Source organism: Apium graveolens, chromosome 1 (genome assembly GCF_009905375.1).
Source record: "Apium graveolens cultivar Ventura chromosome 1, ASM990537v1, whole genome shotgun sequence".
NCBI lineage: Eukaryota > Viridiplantae > Streptophyta > Magnoliopsida > Apiales > Apiaceae > Apium > Apium graveolens.
This window is the reverse complement of record NC_133647.1, coordinates 66,210,248-66,218,533: the sequence shown is the minus strand read 5'-3', so window position 1 is coordinate 66,218,533 and position 8,286 is coordinate 66,210,248.

Sequence of the window (8,286 nt, the reverse complement as noted above, 5' to 3'; positions counted from 1 at the left end):
CACATTCGAGTGATGATCCAACAGAGTCTCAACGGATATTCAATAAAGTTTCGACGGATGATCCAAAAGAGTCTCGACGGATGTCAATTCAAATAGGAGTTGATAGTTAATTGACAGTCACATGGGTTGATTGTACACAAAAGGAATGTGGCAGCCTGTAATCAGGATTTTGAAGATCAAGAAGCATTTCCATTTCCATGCTAACTTGAAGAAATACAAAGATGCTGGATAGAGAAATGAAGAAGCATGTGATTACACTTGGATAGTTTTGTTTTATTAGTTTGTCTCTTTCAAATGTAACTTGGTGATATATAAACCAAGAGTAGCAAGTAGAAAAATATCGATTGAATTAACTGAGAAATAGATAAGGCAAAATCTGTTAAGAATTTCTTAGTTCTCTTTTATAAAATTCTCTTGTAAGCAGCTGTGTGCATTCTTGTATCACGGAGATCTTCTACATTTATATATATCTCTAGTGGAAACAACAATCCACTAAGCGGAGCCGACGACAAAAATTAAAATGGACTTAAGATACTTTGAAAAAGGAAGCGACCATAATGTGAATAAGGACTTAAAGGAATAATAAGGGTAATATAGGTTGAGAGGGTGCATAATAATTCGCGCATGAGTGCGGGTAGCCGTAAATTAGAGCGGGACCTAGCGAGACGACTTATGTTTATGATTATAGATTTCCGAGCGGAACCCAGAGCATCCTCCACCTCGAGATACCCAGGTAAGTTTACAAACCCAACTCCATTTACTGTTGTGTTGTGAAAGGATTGTTATATTATCATTGCATATATACCATGCTTGTCATGACACACAATAAGTGAATTTTTCGCATAATGTAGCGATGTTGTTAGATAAGTATATATCGTGAAATGTTTAATTCCGCTATAAGCGTGACGTATTTTAATAAGACCGAGAGTCGATCAGGATTTCAAGATAAAAACCCAGGAATCGTTCCAGTAATATCATAGGACGATTACAAGTCCATAGTAGTACGTTTTAAAGGGATTCAACGTCCACTTACAAAATATTAAACACCTCAAACTTTTATTAAAACGATTTCCAAAGACCGTATTCTCTCAACTATACTTTATCATTTGGACAAGAAATATTTATCTACTATTCATTTATTATGGAGGAGTATTCTCCAGTAAATATTTACTTCGGACTCGAGTAAATATTAAAACTTCAATAAATTATTAAACATAAATTAGTTGAGGAATATTACTTTCTTTTAAAAGTAAATTCCTTCGAGGTTCAATTATTTATCAATTATGATTTAATTATTTGTTATTTATAAAAAGGGTTTATTTATGATTTAAAAATCATAGAACCTGATTTGAAATACTCTCGGATATTCGGGAATCATTCGAATAATTTCAGATCTTCGGAAAATATTATCTCGACTTATTTTAAAATTTTGAATATAGTTTCAAGGAGAACTTTCCCCCCTTATTTAATTATCTGTTGACAACGGTCAATTCACATCCTTAGTACTTCCCCCGAAAATTTTGGAAGTACATATATATATACCCTAATGAGATAAGTTATTTCTATCAACAAGCAAAACGCTTGGGAAACTTCGATGTGGTTCGAGTTCTTTGGATATGATAGAATTCTTTTAAAAGGACAAGGGAGGGGTAGACTCTGGTACTATTTGTACTGGATGGACTACCAAAGGTACCGCAGGCGAAGGTACTTGGTGTACTCAGGAACTTGTGAAGTATGTGTATACCCGAAATGGGACACGTAGCCCGAATGGGGCCAGGGTGATAACCGGGATGCGAAGGTTTCGTCCTTCTACTAGTAGAAAAGGTTAATATTATCGTATTACGACTGATTATCGTATGCGATGGCTCCAAAGAGTGTCCTATTCTTCCAATTGGAATTGTGATACAATACCGTAACCCAAGCCTAGGTGCTGGGTTTACTATTAAGGTATTCGTAGGTTAATAAAATCCACCAAAGGATTGTTTTCGTAAAAGGTGTGTATCACCAAGGGAAACTATTTTCGAATAAAACGTAATTATCATATATGATATTTTACGTAAGTTTATCATACAGTCATTTTCATACTGTACATTATTATGCTTGGCATTATAGCTCACACTTGTTTTCTTAAATTGACACAACACAATAGTGAATAAAGATGCCTACCATAAGAACCACAGCCAGGAAACGAGTAGGAAATGGCCAGTTGTTCCGTAGATTGTTTGGTGTTGTACCGCAGGTAGTCCGAATAAGCTGGATTGGTTTTCAGTTGTTTTTAGTTCGGCTTATTTATAAGTATGACTTATGTAAGATAATAAATAAGAAACGTATATTTGGCCGACGAACTAGCCTTACTTAAAGGTTATTCCCCAGTAAGACTTAATTACTTTTGGGTTGTAATAATTATCATTTTGTGGTTTGATCTACTCTAGTAATGAATGGTTCGTTTCCAAGACAATAACCTGTAAGTGTGTGTGTGTGTGATAAGTGTGGAGTCGTAAAGTGTGAGTATTTATATATTATGATGTGAGGTATGTGGTTTATAGTGGTTTAGATGGCTTGCTGTTAATACAACCAATTCGACAAAGTTTTAACTGAATCAACAGTTTTTATATTAACGGATAAAAACTGAATACAAACATAATATCCCAAAAGGATGAACAAATATCTTTGAGAGCTGCTAGGTTATGCGAATGATATAACAATGTTCACAATGTATATAGCATGAACCTAATTTGTGCTTTATATATAGTACATCTACACAATCAAATAAGGATTCCTATTCTATTATAATAAGGAATCATATCCATGTATGATTGCTTCTGAGATAAAGTCCTTGACTGCCTTGAATTCCTGCTTTCCTTTTCCTCGAATATCCACTGAAGTGACAAACCCTGATGAAATCATTAACTGATCATCAAGTACTGATATAAGTACTGATGACGTCACTCTTTAGTAAATACTGATATAAGTCCTGATATGTAATTCTGGTAGTTTCTACTGATATAATCAATTATATCTAACATAATCCACAAATGGATCACAAAACTATATTTCATTCATATAATTACATTGCGAAAATCCCAGTTGTTGGGAATATTTTGTAGGGTTGATGATAATTTTCCAAAACACCTTAGTAGATTTAATTAAGTGAATTTTGTAGCTCTCAATGGATAATTTTATTAGTCATCCGTTGAGAGAGTAGCTTATGTTTAAAAATAATTATTTGTAGCACATTCCCGTGTAATGTAATGTCTTGAAAGATTGGAAGTTGTAGGACATTCTAAGTCAGGTTGACTACAATAATGATATGTAAAATAGGTTGGATAATTGTATATATTAGATGCCTTGTAATGTTATATAAGTGAATTGAGTCAATTTCTATGGAAATACTTTCAACGGATGTTTTTGCAAGGGTTCGACGGATGACCCAAGTCACATTCGAGTGATGATCCAACAGAATCTCAACGGATATTCAATAAAGTTTCGACGGATGATCCAAAAGAGTCTCGACGGATGTCAATTAAAATAGGAGTTGATAGTTAATTGACAGTCACATGGGTTGATTGTACACAAAAGGAATGTGGCAGCCTGTAATCAGGATTTTGAAGATCAAGAAGCATTTCCATTTCCATGCTAACTTGAAGAAATACAAAGATGCTGAATAGAGAAATGAAGAAGCATGTGATTACACTTGGATAGTTTTGTTTTATTAGTTTGTCTCTTTCAAATGTAACTTGGTGATATATAAACCAAGAGTAGCAAGTAGAAAAATATCGATTGAAATAACTGAGAAATAGATGAGGCAAAATCTGTTAAGAATTTCTTAGTTCTCTTTTATAAAATTCTCTTGTAAGCAGCTGTGTGCATTCTTGTATCACGGAGATCTTCTACATTTATATATATCTCTAGTGGAAACAACAATCCACTAAAAAGTTTTTAAACATACCTGTTTATTTACTTTGTGTTTGAATACTTGAATATTTCTTATCTACACTTAGCATATTCATACACAGTTACATTTATATATGTAAGAAGTTTTAAAAAGATTGAAAAAAACCAAGAATTATATTCAACCACCCTTCTATAATTCTAGTTGTTTGATTGTTCGAGAATAACAGCTAGTATCAGAGCAAGCTCTAGACCCACTAAGAGTTTAAAGATCAAAGCAACTAACAACATGAGTAGGAAAGATGTTGGAGTGAAGATCCCGTTCTTGGATAAAGAGAACTATCACCATTGGAAGGTGAAAATGAACCTGCATCTTCTCTCTCAAGATAAAAGATATGTTGATTGCATTGAGAAAGGTCCTCATGTTCATCGAAAAGTTGCTACAGACACTAAAGGAGCTGTAGGCAATGAGCAAAATGTTCCAAAGCCATAGTCAGAATGGACAGATGAAGACATTGAGCAAGTGCACAAAGACAAGAAGGCTATGAACATTCTGTTCAATTTTCTTGATGGAGATATGTTTGACAATGTCATGAACTAAAAAACTGCTAAAGACATTTGGGATACAATTTAAATCATATGTGATGGAACTGAATAAGTGAGGCAATACAAGATGAACTTCTAATCCAGCAATATGAGCACTTTCATTGTGAAGACATTGAATCTTTGAGTGACATCTTTATAAGATTTAAAAAGATACTAAATGCACTGAAGCTACATGGAAGAGTCTATCAAACAAAAGATTCAAACCTGAAATTACATAGATCTCTACCAAAAGAGTGGAAGCCTATGATAGTCTCTCTCAGAAATTCTCAAGATTACAAGGAATTTACTTTGGAGAGACTGTATGGCATTATGAAAACTAATGAGCTTGAGATGGAACAAGATGAGGAAATAGAGAAAGGAAGGAAGAAGGGAAGATCTATAGCTTAAACGGCTAAACAAGCGAGAGTGAAAGAGATGAAGGTTGAAGTTGTGGAATATGCACCAAACTCCAGGGTTTGTGAAGGCAAAGGAAAAAGGCTAGTGAATGAGCATGAAGATCATACCAGTCAAGATGAAATGGAAGACATAGATGAACATATAGCTTTCCTGTCGAGAAGGTTTGCCAAGCTCAAATTCAAAAGGAATTTTGGAGCAGCCAGGCCAAATAAAAACATGGTGGACAAATCCAAGTTCAAATGTTTCAAATGCGGCTTGACTGTTCATTTTGCAATTGAATGCAGAAAGCCCGATTCTGAAAGAAAGGAGTTTGAGCCTGTGGATTACAAAAAGAAATACTTTGAATTGCTCAAACAAAAGGAAATGGCTTTCTTGACTCAAGACAATGACTAGGAAACTGATGGGGTGGATGAAGATGAAGAAACAAGCTATGTCAATCTAGCTCTAATAGCCAAAATAGATGAAGCAGAAGTCAGTTCATCAAGAAATCAGGTAATCACTACTAATCTAACACACTTTTCTAAAGATGAGTGTAATGATGCTATAAATAACGTGTCTACAGAATTATATTACTTGCGTGTTACACTTAAATCTCTCACTAAATAAAACACAAAAATTAAAGAGAATAACTTATTTTTAAGTGAAAGAAACACTGTGTTAGAAACTCAATTTGTTGAGTTTGAAAACCTAAAAATAGAGTGTAGAATTTCTAAGGAAGAACTGACAGAATCTTTAAAGAAAGAGGAGATTTTAAGAAAGCACCTTGAAAGAGAGCAAGAGGTAATCAAGGCTTGGAAATTATCAAGAGATGTTCATACCCAAATTGCTAAAGTTCAAGGAATATAATCATTCGGCGAAGAAGCCTAGAAAAAGAGCAAGGAGAAACTGGATCCTAGTTTGGTAGAAGGACTTTCAACGGATGTGGATTCAACGGATAATGAAGATTATTTGTCGAATAATAAAAGGAATTATCCGTCGAAAGATAAAGAACCACATCCATTGAATGAAAGAAAACTAATTAGCAAAGCTAAACTGTCTAAACTCAATGAAAAATATGGATCAGTTTCCAAGAACTTTTTTATAGGAGAATCTAGTCAAATCAAGGAGAACAAAAGTGTCAATGTGGGTCATCTATCAATGAAGCAACTAAATGATAGATTGGAATCTATCAATTGTAATCAACTGTAGAGGGGGTGTGAATACAGTTCATACAATCAATTTGACAAAGCTTCAACAGAATCAACAGTTTTTTTATTAACTGATAAAAACTGATTACAAACGTACTCTCTCAAAAGGATGAACAAATATCCTTGAAAGCTTCTGGGTTCTGCGAATGATATAACAATGTTCACAATGCATGTAGCATGAACCTAATCTGTGCTTTATATAGAGCACATCTACACAATCAAATAAGGAATCTTTTTCTATTACAAAACGGAAACATATTCATGTATAATTGCTTCTGAGATAGAGTCCTTCACCGCCTTGAATTCCTGCTTTCCTTTTACATATCGAATATCAACTAAAGTGATAAATCCCGATGACATCATTAGCTGATCATCAAGTACTGATATAAGTACTAATGACGTCACTATTTAATAAATGCTGATACAAGTCCTGATATGAAGTTTTGATAGGTTCTGCTGTATCATCAATTATATCAAACAATCTCCCCCAACTTGTGCATTATGGAAATATGTACAAGTTCCAACTGATGATGTCAAAACTATCTAAATGCAGAAATCAAGTAAGCATATTCTTTCTTACTTCAGTGAATATCAGACTTTCCTCTTTATTCTGAACTCTAACACAGTTTGAAAAATCTTTATGAAACTTCCTCAGCAGATTTTATTCCATTACATCCAAATACCATTACATCCTTTGTTTATGTTCCTTTAGTTCATCTGTTGATTCATTATTCTGATAGATGGCATCCCTAATATTATGTAACTTTGAATTTCCAAGAGATAGACCGTCCAGCTCCAGAAACCCAATTTTCTTTCCATCAGGATTAAGGGTTAAAACTTTAGTCCCTAGACTCATTTCTATCTTGGATCCTCTAATAGGCATATCAACAGCATATTTAGTATGATCAATGTACTTTGGAATGTAGTTTGATTTGTAAGGAATTCATTTCTGCTTTAATTGTATCAGGTTTTTTATGATGCAGACCATCTGGTAGTTACATAATTAGTTACCTTGAGAATTATAGTAATAAGTTCCAATTCCTGCCATGTTTTATCTCTTAACTGTTCTTGATTCAACCTTAAGCTTCTCCCAGACTCCAGAAAATAAATTATTTTCTCTTCGGCACGATCAATAACAATTTTCAGAGATATGATCTTCTGTAAGTCTTCAAGCATTACATTGTCTCCAATTTCTATCAAATTATAATGCTTTCTTAAAGTCAAATCATCTCCTAAAAATGGATCATCAGTATTTAATCTTCCAAGACCACTTATGATTCCAGGTTTTATAGACTGAAAACTTACACTATAAATCTTCTTTAATGTTTCAGAAGATTCTCTTCTAGGTGGTGGTTTCTTGCTTCCCCATAGTAGCTTTTTTTCCTTCAAAGGTAAGTTCTTGCTTATCAGAGACTATGTCTTTAAAATCAGAATTTGATAAATCTACTTGAATTGGGTTTGAGAAATAAAAAACATGAGTAAAATCAGAGGTTGTGATTGGTTGAATAACAACTTCTTCTTTAACTTGAGCACTGTCATAGGTTAATTTCAAGTTATCAGCCCAATCAGCTCCATAAATCTTCCTTCTTTGGCGAGCTTGGCTGATTTCTTCTTCTTCGGTAATTTCATCAGTATCAAAATATTGAGCAACTGTATAGATTGGATCTATCAGTATTTGTGATTTAGTTCCTTTAGATACTGATTTCTTATTTGCAACAGCTTTGGCTTTAGACTTTGAAAACTTTGACTTCTCTGCAATCTTCTATTTTCCTTAAGCTTCCTGTCAGCAGTTAAGATAGCTTGAGATCTGAGAAATCTTTCATCCTCTGCCTGACTTACCTCCTTTATGATTACACCTTTGGTTGGTCGCTAGAAGGATTATATTCATAAAGTACTTGAGAGATAACAGTAGTATCAATATTTACTGTCTTCATGGAATTCTTGAAGTCTTCCTCCATTTGCCTTAGCTGTTCTAGATCAACTCCGGGATTTTCTCTTTCAAAGATTCTTCTACACACCTCAGAGTCAAATGATTGAATCTTTGGATCCTTGTAAAATAGAGTTGTCTTTCTGCCTTTCACTTTCAGAGTTTGAAGATATTGACTTGCTTCAGCACCAACTTCTATCTCCAAAATACCTTGGTCTTCATCAGTAGTTCTGACTTGTAAAGTTTGTTAAATTGTTGTAGTCACAGTCAATTCTCTAA